The following is a 17,065-nucleotide window of genomic DNA, read 5'->3' on the forward strand; positions in this document are numbered from 1 at the left end:
ACCTAGTATATTATATGATGAGCATTTGAAGCATGGGCATTAAAAATACACATTTAGGGCTTCATAAGCTTATAGGATGAAATGCCCCTACGCATGTCCATGTCCATGTCCAAGAAGGCTGTGCAGCATTTCCAAGAGAGATTTGGCACATACTAGTCTAAGAGGCTTCATATTGCTGCTGCTGCTGCGCTGTGAATTGGCTGGTTCCTACTTCCCCTTTAAAGGCCACCAACAGCAAAATCTCACTGCTGGTGACACTGAGGCTACAAATGGAGTTTTCTTGTTTAGGACCTTAACAACAAGGACTGGCACAACTGGCCCCACAGGACAAGCTGTCCCCAAGCTGATACATACTCAGCTTAAAAACTGCATTTTCAGTTCTGCTAAATGCAGCAGCTACTCTAGTTTCCATATTGGACAGAAAACTTCTACAAAGAAGAGAATAAAGAACAAAGAGTGGTGATTAAATATATTAATTTTCCTACACACAGAGAAATCCTACATATTTTCTAAATGTGGGCCTATGCAGAGCTGCCCCCAGCTATTTGTTTACTGTTTATTTGTTTACTTATTCTGGAAGTAGCTGCAACTGTTGTGGCTTTCCCAAACAAACCACGATTCACATTAAAATGATGGAAAAAATTATGCGAGAAATGCTCGTGTTCTTTACATCTTTGCACTGGTTCCATTTGCTGGGTATGTCTGACTGTCATTCAACTGAAGCAACAGACACGTCTCTACTTGTACGGATTTAAAGAACTGGGAACAAGTACTCCCCCTCTATTACAAGGCACTTCGTTACACAGACCTACCACTCTTCACTGGAATTAGAGCATGGCAAATGCTGAACTGCTCCTCTTTCATATAGAGTACGTTATTTTTGCATGAACTTAAAGATGTAAACTACTTTAATTTCATTGTCATTTCTCTGAATGTTTTGAAGTCCTTTAAGATACCTGATTTTAAAAAACATCCCCATCTATTTTATGTGACTTGATTCAAGACAGAAATCAGGGCAGGGGAGAGTGTGTCCCAGATCACACACCTTGTTCACAATAGCAGGAATAAAAGCAAAGCCCAGACTCCCCTGTCTCCTTCTCTAGCACCTCTTCTCTGGTCATTTTCTAGGACTGAGCAGTACAAGCAGGTCCAACTGCAGTAGTCTTAAGGTGCCTGTCTATGTGCCACCTACTCTTCCCCAGCATTAACAGATCTTCCTGAAGTGGTTTTTGTGATACAACTGCCTAGAGCCCACAACCCAATTTACTTTTGATATCAGCTCACTGAAACTGAGGCTGAGTTTCAATGATTACTGCCTACCTTTTTTTAATATGGCACTTCTGTAATGAAACAGAAAGCATTATAGGGCTAAGGATTTCTAATGAATGTCTGCAATTTCCCTGCTGTAAACACTATTTAAATACCAATAAATTGGTGACACAGAGCAGTCTAAATGTGACTGTAACCGTTTGCATTACATAGACTGTACTGGTGGATTATGTCAAAGCAAAGCATATATCCATATATATGTATCTATGAAGTAATCCACCGGATTACTCTAAATCAGAAAAACACAAAACAGGTTCTGCGGTAACCTACAACAGTTCAGACGATTTAAAAATGTCCCTTAGAATTAGAATCTTAACGTGGTGACCCTAAGAAATTTACGAGAGAGATACAAATCAGCAGGTTTATTCCTACCCAAAATAATGCTCTTGACTTGCATTTGTTTACAATTACACCCGCTCTTCTCCGTGAGAAACACAAGACCAGCCTTACTGTTTCAAAAGGATAATCCAAATCTATGCAAGAACGACGGAAATGCCAGGCGGTCCCGAGGCAAAAACCACCTGGACGAGCCCGAGAACTCTGCAGAGCTACCCGGTCACCCCACGCACCGGCGGAACACAGCCCTCCTGGGACCAGCGGCGTCGCGCAGGATAGCGACGGCATCGGCACTGCCAAGGTAGGCAGCAGCCGCTCATCCCGCGGCTCAGCAGGACCTGCGAACCACGAACGACACCCTCCGAGCGAGGAGCCCGCAGGGAGACGCCGCGGATGATCCGCAGGGGCTGCCGGGCTCCGCCCCTCCTTCCAGCAGGGATTTCTCTGGGGGATGCCCGCGGGGAGAGGGACCCCCGCCCCGGGAACAGCCGGGCCACCCGCGAGTACCTGGTGCTGCCGGCCCGGCCTCGCCACCGTCCGGCGGGCTCTGCGGGACTGGAGCTGGGGCCGGGCTCGCCGCTCTCGCAGCCCCGCTGGGCTCTCTGCCCCAGCGCCGCCGGGGCGGTCCCAGCCCTGTCCCGTCCCGTCCCGCCCGGCGCAGGGGCGGAGCGGCGGCCGGGGCGCTGCCCCGCCGGGGACCGGCGCTCGCTGAACCCCGCGGCTGCTCCCTGTGCTCGGCAGTGCCACCAGATGATGCGGGTGAGGGCACAAGAGGCGGCAGACCCCGTCCGGTTCACCCCGGCCCGGCAGAACAGCCTAGAGTCCCGGACCCCTCGGCTCCGTTCCGCTCTCCTCCCCGGCACAGAGACGCTCCTTGGACAATGCTTTCCGTTCCCCTCTCCTGTTCCTTATGCAAGAGTTTCTACCTTCTCTTTAAGCAACAAATAATTACGGCTTTTAAACCGAGAAATCGCAGGAGGTTCACATTTTGCAGATATTTGTGTGACTAAGTGTGTTGCTGCTGCAGAAATCTGGCCTCCTGCCTGTTCCCAAGATCATAACAGTCCTGGGCAAACATATGTTTTGCAATCGTATCAGCAAAACACTCGGCCTTTGTTTGCAGCAGGCTGTGCTGCGCCTGCCGACCCCCCCAGGGCTGTAAACTCTGCCAGATGCCTTGCATCTCCCACCTCTTTTGGTCTGGGATTTTATGTCATCAATTATTTCAAAAGAAACAAGTCCCTGAGCTGGCCCACGTGATTTTCCTTCTTTTTTCTTTCACAACAACATAAGATCTATAAAGCTACATACTGTTAGATAGTTTTCCTTCAAATAATTCGAATTAAAATAAAATATGGTAACCCCAAGAGGAGATCTGTTGCAGTTTTCATGGGAGAAGAGCCAGGACAGCTCTGAACCCCTAAACATATTCTCCTGGGAGAGGAAGGTTTCTGCCTACAATTCAGGCTGTGTAGTTTTGAGCTGTACCAAGTTATCTTAACAACCAAGCAGGGAAATTCCATGACACTGAACTTTACACTTCTGTTAAATGTAAAACTGAGCACTGCAAAATTGCTCACAGGCCGCTACTGTTACCAAACCTAACAGCTAAATGCAGAAAACGCTGAGGACAGTGCTGTCAGAGGAACATGGCAACACGACGCAAGGCAGCAGTTCTGCACATCTCTAATTCTTGAGCCTTAAAGGCTTTCTTCCCTCTACAGTTTTCCAATACCACCATGCCTCTGGGTCATGCAATTAATGCTGGAGAACCAAGGGATAGTCCACTACTGAAGGCTTAGCAGCAGTTACTAGGTTAAAATTAACTGGGGATGCCCAAGTACCACATCTCCATCCTTATTTGGGGCCTTGGCTTGAAGCTGGTAAGTTTTCCAGAAGAAACTGAGTGTCCTTACCTACTTGCACTTTATAAAATGCTCACCAGAAGCATGGAGAAAGAATAATGCAATATTGGCAAGGAAGTATGCATTTTGTGAGCTAATAAAATAAACTAACGAAGAACACTGTTTGATTCCCGCTGCTTGCTTCCTTACTTCAGGCCAAGGTGTAACAAAAAGGGCTCCTCTTTCAACACAGGCAAAGAACTGGCCTGCACTCAGAAAAACTATTGAAAAGGGGAGTAATTACCTGCAAGCTAAAATGAAAGAAGATGCCTCACCATAAGAAATCTTCCTGGATGACAGATGAATGGTCATCACCTCCCATGAATTTGTGAATATCTTTGGAAGAAGGTGTGGGGGAGGAGGGGCAGCTGCCTCTCACTTCCAAAGTGGTTTTGTCCCATTGTGGTCATTTGTACAAATGCCTGGGCATTTGTGAGGAAACCTGTTTATATTAACAGTTGTTCCTATACAAAGAACCTTGGCAGATACAGATTCTTTTCTGGCATCGTCCAAGGGAAATTCTCTCTCTTTAAACAACCAGCTCAACAACAGAAGGTAGGAAATTGTATCATGTTCTTCTCTTTCTCTGTCAGGAGAGATGGAGGCAGTGACAGCATGTCAGAAAAACTGTGTACAAAGGGGAAGAGGAAGTTGCACAGCCACAGCAAACAAATAATAATGGACTTAAAAGCTCTCCCATATGGTCAGAGTACACAAGCCCTGCTCAGGCTCCAGGTATGCCTTTGCCTTAGCAGAATCCCTTCACTCCAGTTTGCTTCAAACCCTTTCTCCACCCCAGCCCTCACACAAATATTTCCAAAGTGCAACTAACTCCTCCAAACTAAAGAGCCCAGACAAACCTGAGCCCCCTGCTCATCTATAAATCAGTATACAATTGCAGACTGAAATGATTCCTATTTGTGAGCTAGTATGACCAATTACATGAGCAGTTTCATAACAGAATATGGCACAGAGCTCACTTGGGTACTGATGAGCGCAAACTGCAGCGCAGCCGGGGAACACGGGGACAGATCCAGGGTTTGGTTTGCATAACTGGAACGTTCCCCTGGGGAAACACAACAGTATGTTTGACCATGTATTGATGCAAGTAAACAGAGATCTACTGAAATGCTCCTAAGGGAAAACACAACAGACGTTTAACATGAACATATCAATAGATACAGAGTTCCTTTCACCCAGAAAGAATGCATGAGATATACTCAAAGCAAACACCACCTAAAGCATAGAAGCATACTCCTTCATAGCAAGCACATCCATAGAAGTTGGCATTTAACATCTGTGCACTCTAATTTATCAGAAATGCAATTTTTCCTTATTGCTACATTTCAAGGAAAGCCCTGAGGAAGCTAAAACCAGCTACAGTGTGAAAAGCCTAATTCTGCAAACAAAAATGTCTGCACTTTGCTGGTTTAAGTTGAAACAGTTCTGTTTCAGTCCAATAGGGCAACTTTTTGAGTCAAGTTCAGCACAAACATATGACTTCAAAGAACTGCGAAACCTAGATCTTAAATTCTTTCCACAGAAAAGCCATCCAGGCAGGAGCACTTGAAATACCTGTTGCTGCAATACCCTGGACATCAAATTAGTATCTTGGAGGATGATCAGATGATTCTTTCCCAGGAACGTTTACAAGTTCTTTGTAAAGAACTTGTAATTCTTTGGGACTCTGAGCTGATCTGTATTAGTTTTAGCTCCACCTAATATGTTGCCTTAATGAAATCACCAGGTGTTTCAGCAACGACTAAGCCGCCCCACAATGGCCACTATGAACACTTCCCTGTGGATTCCTCTCCTTCCTTGCTGTCCACAGCCACTACCCTTTTCATAACAAATTTCATATGAGTCTATCAATCTCTTCTATCCCTTGAGTATACATTTGTTATCTCTCAAACAGCAAAAATCTTTATCATGATAACAATATGGCACAGCAATCAAGGCATTCATTACAGTGATGAAAGAATTTAAATTAAATAGAAGAACGTATCATTGTAGCATGCGAGTAAAAAAAAAAGCCAGTATTTGAAAGCATTCCTCTTGATTTAACCTTAATCTGATTGTCAAGCTTAAAAAAAAAAAATTCTATTATTAGAATTGGTACACAGTTCTAGGGAGGGAAATAAACTCTATTCTTTGTACAATCTAAATTCCTGCTGTATGTGTCAAAAAGGATCAACCCTTTAGGAATGTAACTACACCTGATACTTTTATAATAATAACAAAAACAAGTTGTTTATTAGAATGGAGGGCTGACAATTTGCTACGTCAGGAGATAAGTTTAGACCAATATATAGAAGCTTTCCTTTCATAGCCTTTAGGATTGTAAGGTTTAGCTAAGACCAAACATTTTACCCTATTCATACATTAGATTTATTGTCTTCTCTTCGAACCTTACTGAATTGCTATTTTTCTTTTTCTAGATCCTTCTTAAATGCTGTTTTCTTAATGGCCAGCTTCTTAATTTTTTTTAAGATTTCTTAATCTTCATCTTTAATGGGCAAATGACTTGCAAGTTATCATGCTGTTTTGTGAGCAATTATAAATCAGGCCATTCCTACCCACTGTATTTCCCACCAAAGACACCATCTTTTCTCTCAGAGCTGCAAGCGGCTGTGAGACTCCTTTGGTTCACCTGAGCTGTTCTCACAACTGACTGACTTGAACTCACCACGGTGCAAGAACTCCAATGGTTTTATTTGTTGCCTGAACTATTTGGTCCATCACTTAGGACTCTTACTGTCCCCCAAAGAGTTCTTCCTCTGGTAATTTCTGCCTTTAAGATGTCTACAGCTCACTCTCACCTCTAAACCACAAGTTTTTTTAATGTCAGCACAGCTTGTCCAAATTTAACGTTCTGTTCTGCAGTTATTAGGTAGCAGAAGTACAAAGTTTAATTTGGGAAGCTCTAAGGAGTTTAGATCTTGAGATTATTCACGCTTTGGCAAGGACACAAAAACAGAAGTATGGTTTCTAACACTACTGCAAATAGGTAGATTAAAGATGCATATCTAAAGCTTAGAAGATTGAAAGATTGTCTTACCAGATTATCCTTTTTTTTATGCAGGTACACAGCTCTTCCTAGGCTGATAGACAATAGCTGAGCTATAGAAATTGTCTGGCTGGCTGTGGGTTCTGTGTGCTGCTGTTCTGAGGTGGCTCCAGACTCAAGCACCACATAAGAATACTCTGGTTAACAAGTCCCCCAGGCCCAGCGCTCCCAAAATCAAAGACTGTATTAGCTTCAAAGTTGACCTTGGTATCTTACAGGTAACTTCTGAACTTTGATGGTTAGAGGGTGTATAGAGAGGGGATTGGCTGTCCAGCTGCAGACTGTCACCACTCCCTGGGGAATGGAACATCTCTGGGCTTCCAGTCAGCCTGCAGTCTCTCAGTACTAAATAAGCATCAAGGTTAAACAAAACTAGTTTAACCTTAATAAAAGAGTGTATTTGGAGTTCAGACAAGAAAAATAAAACTTAGCTCACAGCTGTCCAGAACTGGTTTGGCCTAAATAGGTCGCCTCTCTTTCCTTTAGTAGCAAACTACTGGGTAATGCCAGTGTCAAACATATTTCACAGCTCCTTGGAACTGGGACACATTCTACCATCTTATACTGGTGTCCCTTCTCCCCAGGATGAATACTGAAAAGGGATGAATATCATGTGTCCACTGAGTGAAAATTCACCCCTGGGAACTTCCTGCAACTCCTAATTCTCATGACTGATTCAGTGAAGAGCAATGAGACAATTCAGTACCTTACTTGCTAATGCTGCCTGGAATGCTGTTTGACCCTGCCTCACCACTACCATGTAAAGATGCTCTTGGAAGGCCTGTCCTGCACAGATGGAGGTGTCCCTATCACTCACTGAGCAATCAACTGTCAACAGATCTTTTACACAATGCAAACATATGTCTTCAAAGCAAGGGAAGGCCAGCTGAATCAACTCTGTGAGTTTAAGGCTTCTGTTTTGGTTTTTAACTGCATTTAACCTCAGAAATACTCTTTATATGAAAATAGAAGTAAAAACAGTGAAACATACCTCATTACCAGCTTCAGACAAATAAGACACAACAGCAAGCACACGGGGAAAAAGAAAAGGCCTTTAGGAGTACTGGAGTGTTACACTTGGCTTACTGGAATTGGCAGAGATCATGACAGCAAATGACCCAGAGCTGTGAGGTTACAGCGAGTGTGCAGGAAATGTCATGCAAGTGTCCTGTAAAGAAGTTGCATCTAAAACCTGCTATCATGTTCTGGAACATACAGTCATGCAACCCAGAAGCACATCTTACCAGAAGCTTTTTGCCATCTTTACTCCTAGGGGCTCCAGTGTGCTTCTAGAAAATTGCTTCATACTCTGACCCGAGGCTCGTGCCTGACCTGATTCCGCAGGTAGAGGATACAAAAAGCTTACTTTTGCAGAGCCTTCACCAAGCAACAAACTAGAAATTTTTAAAATGCTTTGCGAAGAAGTCAGGTCAACCCTTAATCTCATATATATTCACACTGCATTCAAAAACTAGGATGTTTTTGTGTGTTTTCTTGGTATTTTTTAAAAATAAATGCAATGTTTTCCCCACAAACCACAAGTAACAAGAATGGAATATGACAAAATGTCATGCTATTTAGTGTACCTCAAGACTCAGCTACTTATCCGTAGCTTGATTTTACAATGAGATAAATTGAGTGAATTAGTACTAAAGTAATGTGGATTACTGCTGGAGATTCAGGAACCCTTCTGTCAGTAACTGCACTTTGGGGAACTGCTTTGTGGCTTTCTTCTTGCACTTGCCACTTTCAGGCACATGCTCAGAGTGCCTAAGAGAAGCAGCCAGGAGAAGAAAAAAGAAAAACCAGTTCTTTTATTTTTTGTTTTCACAGTCTAACAGTGTACTTTTTTTTTTTTTTAGTCTGAGAATTTTGGCAAAACATCACAGTTTTTTCTCTGTCTGTAATGACCTATCTTGTCAGGAGGGTTGCAAGTTCCTCTACTGAATCTCTCTCCTTATTTACCTAATATATGAAGCCAAGGACAATACTATCATATAGGATTTATTAACTCCTTTAGAACAGTATCTTGGCAAAAAGTTAAGTACAAAAGTAAACAGCATCATCATAGAAGAGCAACCCACATCAGTGATTTAATGATAGCCATTAAGAAAACAGATTATACTCTAGATACTATTCAACAACTGATTGCCATAAGTTAAGGAGATAACACAAGACTTATCATTTTCATATCAGATCTGTTTCTTTTTGCTTTTGTACTCAGAGACAAACCCATGAAGACCTCTGCATGAGGAGAATCATAAAAAAATACCCAGATGAATAATGTATTTCTTGTTAGTTTTAGCAATTTTTATTGGTGTTTTGTTAAAATTCAGACAGCACTGTGATCTCCAGTCTTCCCATTTTCAGAAGACATGGCTAAGATTTTTGAAACAAATCTTTTTTTGGCCTTTGCTTTCTGAATCACAAGAACTGAGAAAAGCACTGCTTTCCCACTGATACAAACCCTAAAAGATCTGGCTTGTCTCCTACTCAGGAATCGATACCATTTCCTACAGTGAGTCTTACTATGTTGCCACTTGCAGCAATGTGCCATTTCTTCCTCTACAGAGAGTTAAGAAGTCACTGACACTTGCTGGGGGTACACAGAGGGGAGCAGAAGCCTCCCAGCCCAACAGGAGCCACCCCTGCCCTGGGACCAGTGCCAGCCAACACCCGCTCTGATGAGCCCCAGCAAACTCCAGTGCCCCTGCCAACACGTGCTCCAAGGACATGGTACACGTGCCCCTGTTTAACACAGCACTACTTCGGCATCCTTCTAAATCCTGGATAACTTCAGAGCTTGGAGAGCTCCCTCAAGGCCCCTGGGACAAACTGGCCTGGCACCAAGCTCCTGCAGGACTATCAACCTCCTACTGCCACTGCCACCTTGGCATTTTTCCACTGGCCACAAAGGCTTTGGGTCCCTGCAGGGCAGCTATAAAGTCACAGGAGATTTCTGCAACTGAGCTGCTCAGGATCTGAATAAACCCACATACTCTTCTGGACTTTGTAACATTGCTGTCTGCAACAGTGTCATCTAAACCATGCAACTGTTAATATCTTCCCCCATCTACCTCCTCAAAACATATTTTGTAGGGCAACTAAGTCAAAACAAGCTTGAAACCAATTCTAAAACTTTCTGTTTAAATATTCTTATGCATATATATATATGTATGTATGTATACGTATATATATGTATGTATGTATATGTATTTTTTTTGTTAAATTAACCACAGTATTGGAACTTAGCCTTAAATCCACTGTTTGTTACAGTCACAATTTTAAATCAACCACTTGCTGTTGTGAGAGAAGAAAGGCCTCCTACCACTGCCTACTTTTTATACAGCATTTTAAACCCATGATAGATTCTGCCAAAGTCCTGGGAAGGGCCAGCACCGACTGTGTAGCCTCTCAGATTTACACATGCTGAAACCACACACAGAATACATACAGCAGATGTGCTGTAGGTGACACAGTGTTCTCAGATCTCCTTATCAGAATCAGTATCTTGTAATCAAGCTACCACTGAAGCATGATTAATATCAATTTTCAAATGTAAAGTAAGTAAATAAAATACAAGTAAGTAAATGAAAATGCACACATACCATACCAAATATACACAAGTTTGCTAAGACAGGATTAAAATAGGGGCTGATAAATCTGGATATGAAGCTTTAAACATTTAAACACCTTCTCATTTTGTGAGTAAAGCTACAAATCCCTACCTGTCCCTCTGCTCCTCACCAGTGTGACAACTGCCCTCTGGAAACTCAGCAGGGATTCCAAGCCAGCAAAACAGAGCAGAAAACTCAGGCAGAACTGGACCACATTTTCACTACTGATGAAGATGCAACAGTGGTCACTGAAGCCAGTAGACTAAAATGTTAGCAAAAAAACCCTCTGGTTAATTTGCTAACTTGCCTATATTACTAACAACAGCAGAGAGGATTACTTCTCTTATCAGGGTACATGTGTCATCTTCCTGAGAAGTCCTCTTGAGAGAGACTACCACAGAAATAATTCACTCTATTATTTTCTTGTAAATGTACATTCCATTCAAAGTAACAAATTATAACTTAATACAAAATGTGACTTGAAAGAAATGTACAGCTGCCATCACAGCCCTCTGAAGCTAGTAGGGTGAGACTAAACCAAATTTGGATTGTAGCAAACAAGGAATTACTTGGCAAAGCATAGGTCTGGAGATGTCAAGGATCACTGCACAATGGCTAAAACATACAGGACTGAGGTGAGTCCCAGATAAATCATTTTGGTAACCCTAGACCAGGGCTTTACAGAGAAACCAGAGTCAGGATCAGCATTAGGATTTGAACCACCACTGACTGGCAGGGGAGAATTCAGGCTTTGGGCTAGGGAATGAGAGAGAAGTCCATAGCACCATCTCTCTAGATTTAAACTTAAGCCTAGTGGGAGTCATTTTGCTAAGGCAAGGTGTTTGCATGTCCACAGCCAGCAGCTGAAGTGTAGAACTTGTACTAACCAGGATCCAGAAAGGGAGGTTCAATTATGGCAAATGAGAGGGCCCCCTGAGTCCCCTCTTGTAACAAGAAGGGGCTGATCCTTTGCTCTGAAAGAATAAATAAATAAAACCCTGTGTACCTGAATTCACACTGCAATATCATCTGTATTCTTTTTTCCGTGTGCAAGGGCCACGCTTTCTACAATTAATTCTTTTTAGGGGGCTATAGGAACAATAATGCAGCATTACACACACAGGCTGGCACTTTCTTAGCAGCTGTCTTGCTCTAATTATTTCGTTGAAATAAATTCAAGACATTGCTGGGAGGGAATGTTTAAAACTGGAGTCACTTGAGACTTCAGGTTGTTTCTGGCAACACATTGCCCTGGCTGAGGCAAATGTCTTGTACAAGCAACCAAAATTAATCATCTGACCACACCTGAGATGACCTGAACAGGAAAGAAAGATAACCCCCATATAAGCTTGTACAGCCAGTATATTAGGAGTGAAGGACTTTGCCCAGTTTCACATGATACGGCAACTGGACAAATTCTCCTAACGGCTCTGAACCTCAAACCCAGGCTGCTCTGAAAGCAGAGGAAAGAAAAAAATAGCTAGAGGCAAGCTGGGGAGCTGGTTCCCAGGGGAAAACTCCATAAAATAAATGACAGGATAGGGTTAGGATATTTCTGCATGGCAATGTGGGCAGAGCATAAATGTTGTTAAATCAACAAATTTTGAAAAAAACACAAAATGCAATTGCAGTGCATCCAGAACCATCTTAGTTCACTACGTACTGCCAGTGACCTCCCAAGTATCATTTGTGTAACAGATCTAAACCTGCTCAAAAAATATCAGACACCTGTGTGTAAGTATGCAGTCACCATTCTACACTGTAACCAGCTACCAGAAGGCCTGAATGACCAAATTCCTTTTTTCCCTTGTCTGTGCCATCTTCCAGGAGTGGAGGGGATGGCATGGGTGGAAGGGACAGGAATGGCAGCCCTATTTATGAAGTCCTAAAAACAGACTAACTCTCTGCATGGGTACTCACTGATGAAAAAAACCAACCCACAACTGCCTGCTCTGCCTCATACCAAGACAGGCGTTCACATAAAACAAAACACACATTTAGATTTTTGGCTCAATATTCTCATCTCTGAATTGTTGCTCTGCATATCAACAAATGATCCTTTGTTTTGAAAAAGCCTTACCAGCCAGAAGTTTCCCAAGAGAGGGACACTACATGCTCAAGCACTGACAGGCCTGCCTGGTAATAAGTAACCAGTATGTATGGGATAGATGGCACAAATCCAGGTCTATAGAGTACAGAGGAATCACAAGAATACTGGCCCAGAGAGAGTCTAAGTTAAGAAGGTATCTGGGTACTAGAATGACAGAAAAGTACTGGACACAGTTATCCTACAACCTTACTCTGTCATGCATGTCAGCTTGTTGACATTTATGTGGCTGTTAAAAAAAGAAAGAACAACCACAAACAAGTCACTGTGCAAAATTTTTTTCTAAAAGTATAATGTTAAGGAACACTGGACACAGAGGTATCCAAGCCAATCTTAAAGCAATCACCCTCACTTTAAGAGTTACTGGCTAACAATTCTCAGTCAACAGTAGCTAAAAACATTCAATTCCAAGCACCTAGAGCATGGGAAAGACTGCAGTCTATTTAAAAGTAAGGAATATCTAAAAGCTGCAGTAGAAACAGAAGTCTGAACTTGGCAAGTAAATGCCTTTTCCACTCCTTTTTAGACAAACTTCCTTGATGGAAGTTGTCTATTTTAAAGGAATTGAATTTTGCATTAGAGTAGCCTATTAAATTCTTAACTAAGTATGGCTAAAACCTCTTTATAAAATACAAGAATATAGTAACTGTTTTTTTTCATTAAGTTTGTTGACAGATTAGAGCAGCAGCACTTACATTATCATTTTCAAACAGTAAATAAAGCCTCTAAAAGCAAATTTATTTCACGTTTTCTATGTTAACTAGCAAAGTACCAACTAAATGTTATTGGCTTTTATCCTGCTGTTTTGGCCACCATCAGATTTAAAGGAATACAGCTGCACCCATTTTCCCCATATGTTTTATACCAGTGTCTGCCTAAATGTTTTCTTCCTCTCACTATATAAAACTTCCACCCACTGTTGAAAAAGCTCCCCAGCTGTGTTTGACTCTAATATGAACTTCCTCATCAGACAGTCTACAACCTTTAGCCCGTGTTCCCTGTAGTCTCAGGGGGCAAAGGGAATGGGCAGTTCCTCAGAAAGCTTGTAACTAACAGAACATTGTGAAAGGAACATGAAGGGAACTAGAGTCAACAAATTAGATTTGAAGATTTCAAGCAAAGTGCTTGAAGAGACAGCACATATTTTTAGTCTGGTAACAACCTCAACCATTACATAAGTGTATTTGCTACATCACTCTAGAAAGCCTACGGTTCCTGTGGTAGAAGGGTGCTTGACCTCCACGCTTTGCTGCGTACAAACAACAGTTTACATCAAGCAAAGTGTCCCATCTTAGATGCCCTTGAACCAAATTTGAAAACTTATTAAGGCAGCGTCGCAATTATGTGAAAAGTAGGTGGAGAAAGACCCAGGAAAAAAAGCTTCAAAGGTTTTCAATTAACTTCCAAGTTGCATTTCCAAGAATCGGCACGTCTGTTCCATACTGTGAAATAGTTTTCCAACTGTTTCCTTTGCCCAGTATTTTTCCAAACTGACTAGTACAGCCAAACACAGCTAGGCAGCTCAGAAGAGTGTACAGTGAAAGACATTTCAGCAGAACCCTGGGTTCATGACCCATTTTATGTAAAGGAAATCTGCTTAAATATGATTCTAATGTAGATTTCAACTTTTCACATTGAGATTATATCGACCTATGTGTGGCTCTCTTCTGTGCCAGTAAGGCTTGTACATCGTGTTCTTCTCAGATAGGAGGCCCCTTCACAAAATGAGGCTCAAAATTAAGAACACAAAAGTCAGCTTTCTGCTGCTTCATTGTTTTCAGTCTCTCCTGACCCTACTGCTTCCCAAACTAGCTCAACTTTTCAATGACACAAGAACAAGACGGAGCTAGAGCAATGTACTAAGGTTTCAGGACAATGCCCTAAAACCAAAGCAGCCCCCCTGTTCCCCTCTAAATTTCCACCTGCAAAGACTTTTTTTCACTCTTTCATTATGGAAGTCTCATCTCTGCTCTGCTATAGCTTGCTGCTATTAAAAAAAAATAAAATAGTAATTCTAGCTCTGCACGAGCTCATGATTACTCTGCTGAAGTCTCATTATCAAAACCACATGCAGATTGAAAATGTCTGGTCTGCCTCAGGAAAAACAAAGTCCAAGAGATTTTATCTAAATTTGAGCTTGTTATGAAGCTGAAACTTACATAAGTTCAATAAATACAGGCTTTGTCTCAACTAATATCACACCACAACTTCTTCCTTGGAAGAACTAGGAAAGTAGAGGTTGTATGGGGACTCACTCAGGACAGCAGCCTCCTAAATTGCTGTGTAGTCTATCAGCAGCTAGTGGAAAGCATCTCCCTCAGACTACAAGCAGCTTTTACGGGGTGAGATTTGGCTTGATTCAACTGACTGAAGTTTCAAACAGTGGAAGTTTAAGACAGGGAAGGGACGTAATGGAAAACACGGGTTTACCTGAGTCTGTTACCAAAATGCAACTAAATCCTTCCTAATGGTCTGAGAGCTTTGCTGTATAATCTATTCAGATGGATTCAATTTGTAGAATTGAACTTCCAAGTTTCATTACTAAGCACAGCTGCTAGCAAACAGAAACACACAAATCTGATGTGAAAATAAAATGGTAGCCTATCTATTCCTTCCACTGTGGCTACTGTATTTGTTTTCTCTCTTTGGACAAACACTCACCCAAACTTGGGACAATTCCAGCTGGTTACATCAGCAGTTTATACAGCAGTAGTTGCAGACAAAAACTAGCCATCAAATCACTCTATGGACTTTATTACAATTCCCTTCTAAAATGTGCAGCATTAGCAACAACCTTGTACGTTAGTAAATCTATAGCATCTGAAAAAGAAAATTGAGATGTTTTTATTTTTCATCTTCAGAACAAATTCAATAAATCAGAGTTCCACAGAGCATCTAATTATCACAGAGATTTTCAGAGACATCAAATTAACATCGACTTTGCAATTAACACTACAGGCCAGTGACAAATGATGCAAGAGGACCTGTTAACACAATTTAACAAAACCAGTCAAGTCCCAAAGCAAAGAGGGATTCAAAGCCTTTCAGATGACAGGAAATAGTGGCCAGCTGGCAAGAGATTTAATGAAAACAACAGCATTCAGCAGTAATTTGAAAACTGTCTGCTTGGGTAAGGCTGAGTTATTAAAGAAATCTCCATTTATAAACAGTGTTGATGGGATTTAAACAGGCTGTGTAAGAAGGATTAAAAGTCAATTGAAAAGTCTGTACAGATAAGAAAGCAAAAAGAAACTGTGCCCTTGAATTCTGTACAGAATGATTAACCTTATCTCTATCTCCTGGCATACAGCAAGGGTAAAACAGGCTGCCTTATGCTGTGAGGTGGGCTTTGCATTAGGGCTATTTAATGCTTGTACAGTGCTTTGAATTTCACTCTCCCCCTCTCTGTTTTTCCAAACTATACTAAAAATCATCTTTTACCATCCCACCAGTTACATTTAGCAGATACCAAAGAGACATATAAATGGCAAGAGTCTGTCCAGGCATGCTATAATGATCAGGTTTTTTCCTTCCTTTATGTAATTGATGATCTTGCTATTCTCTGTTAGACATTTATAACTGTACACTTTCAATATAAACCAGTGTAAATATTGACAATGGAGACTGGCAAGTCGAGATTTCTGGGAGAAGGAGGAGGGAGATGAGAATTTGTTCTTAAGGGTTTTTTCCTCTTGCCTCCAGAATATCCTGTAATATTCCACTTTATACAAAACTTACTATGGCTTTTAATTTACGTATCACTTCTTAGAATAAGAAGGAACACAAAACTAGCTCTTTTCAGTCCTTAATCCCTTCCCTATCCTTTCTCATCTTCTCATCCCATCCGAAGTCCAGCCTATTCTGGTAACATAAGTTGCCTATTTCTGATGTACCTTTTGTAAAACGGCCAAAGCCAAAGAGCATTTAAGGTGAAAATGTACAATGCCACGTCTTGTCTTGGTTTCCCTTGCCTGTAACATAGCCTAACATTTGATTTGCTTCCTTTAGTCTCATCCAGGATACAATAAGAGCTTTATGAAAAAGCTCTGTAAGAATCTGGGCCATTGATTTGAACAAGGACTATTTAGCCATGACACAGCACCAAAGAGAGCTTCTCCACACGCCAGCTCTGGAAGCAGCATTGCTCTTTCAGCGCAGGGCTCTTAACAGGAGTGCAGCGCTCAACAGCAAAGCTGGGCAGCTTCTGGGACCTGAGGTTATCTCCTGGCACAGTCCTTCACCTCATTGTACCAGCCTGTCAGAGCTAGTCCAGGTGTGTCCAACAGTGCACCACAAAACATGATGTAAACATATTCCAATTACTTATCTGTGACATTTATCAGCCTATGTATTTTTTTCAAGGCATTGCAGAAACCATTACATAAACATAACCAGAATATTACCTGCAGATGGGGAAAGCTATTCCACTGAGAAATAATACTTAAGAAACAAACAATCAAGCCACAGATACTTATGAGTACATTGCCTCCATGCAAATCTAGAGTGGAAATGAAGAACATCAATATACAATTGCCCTAGAGAGATTCAATGAGCTTATATTCAGTCAGCTGCGTTTGTATAAACCTGTATAAGAATCCTGTAGGAAATACACTACTTCATTTAATAAGTATTGTTTTATATCCTTCAGAGTAAAAAGTATATTGTCATTTAAAATACATTTGTGACTATTAATTTTGCAACAATG

General features: G+C 41.6%; 1 protein-coding gene across 2 annotated transcripts in view; it reads right to left on the reverse strand.

Annotated features, from left to right (window-relative positions):
• SESN1 (sestrin 1) overlaps window positions 1–17,065 on the reverse strand; it is a 75,811-nt gene that overhangs the window by 14,728 nt on the left and 44,018 nt on the right. The window contains exon 1 of one of the 2 annotated variants that reach the window (XM_062488725.1): window positions 4,550–4,619. The exons of the other annotated variant lie outside the window; for it this stretch is intronic. The gene's annotated coding sequence lies outside the window, so the exon portion shown is untranslated. Of the gene's footprint in view, window positions 1–4,549; window positions 4,620–17,065 lie in introns of those variants that run through there. 2 annotated transcript variants of the gene reach the window in all.

The sequence above is a fragment of the Cinclus cinclus genome, chromosome 3, assembly GCF_963662255.1.
Source record: "Cinclus cinclus chromosome 3, bCinCin1.1, whole genome shotgun sequence".
Lineage (NCBI taxonomy): Eukaryota > Metazoa > Chordata > Aves > Passeriformes > Cinclidae > Cinclus > Cinclus cinclus.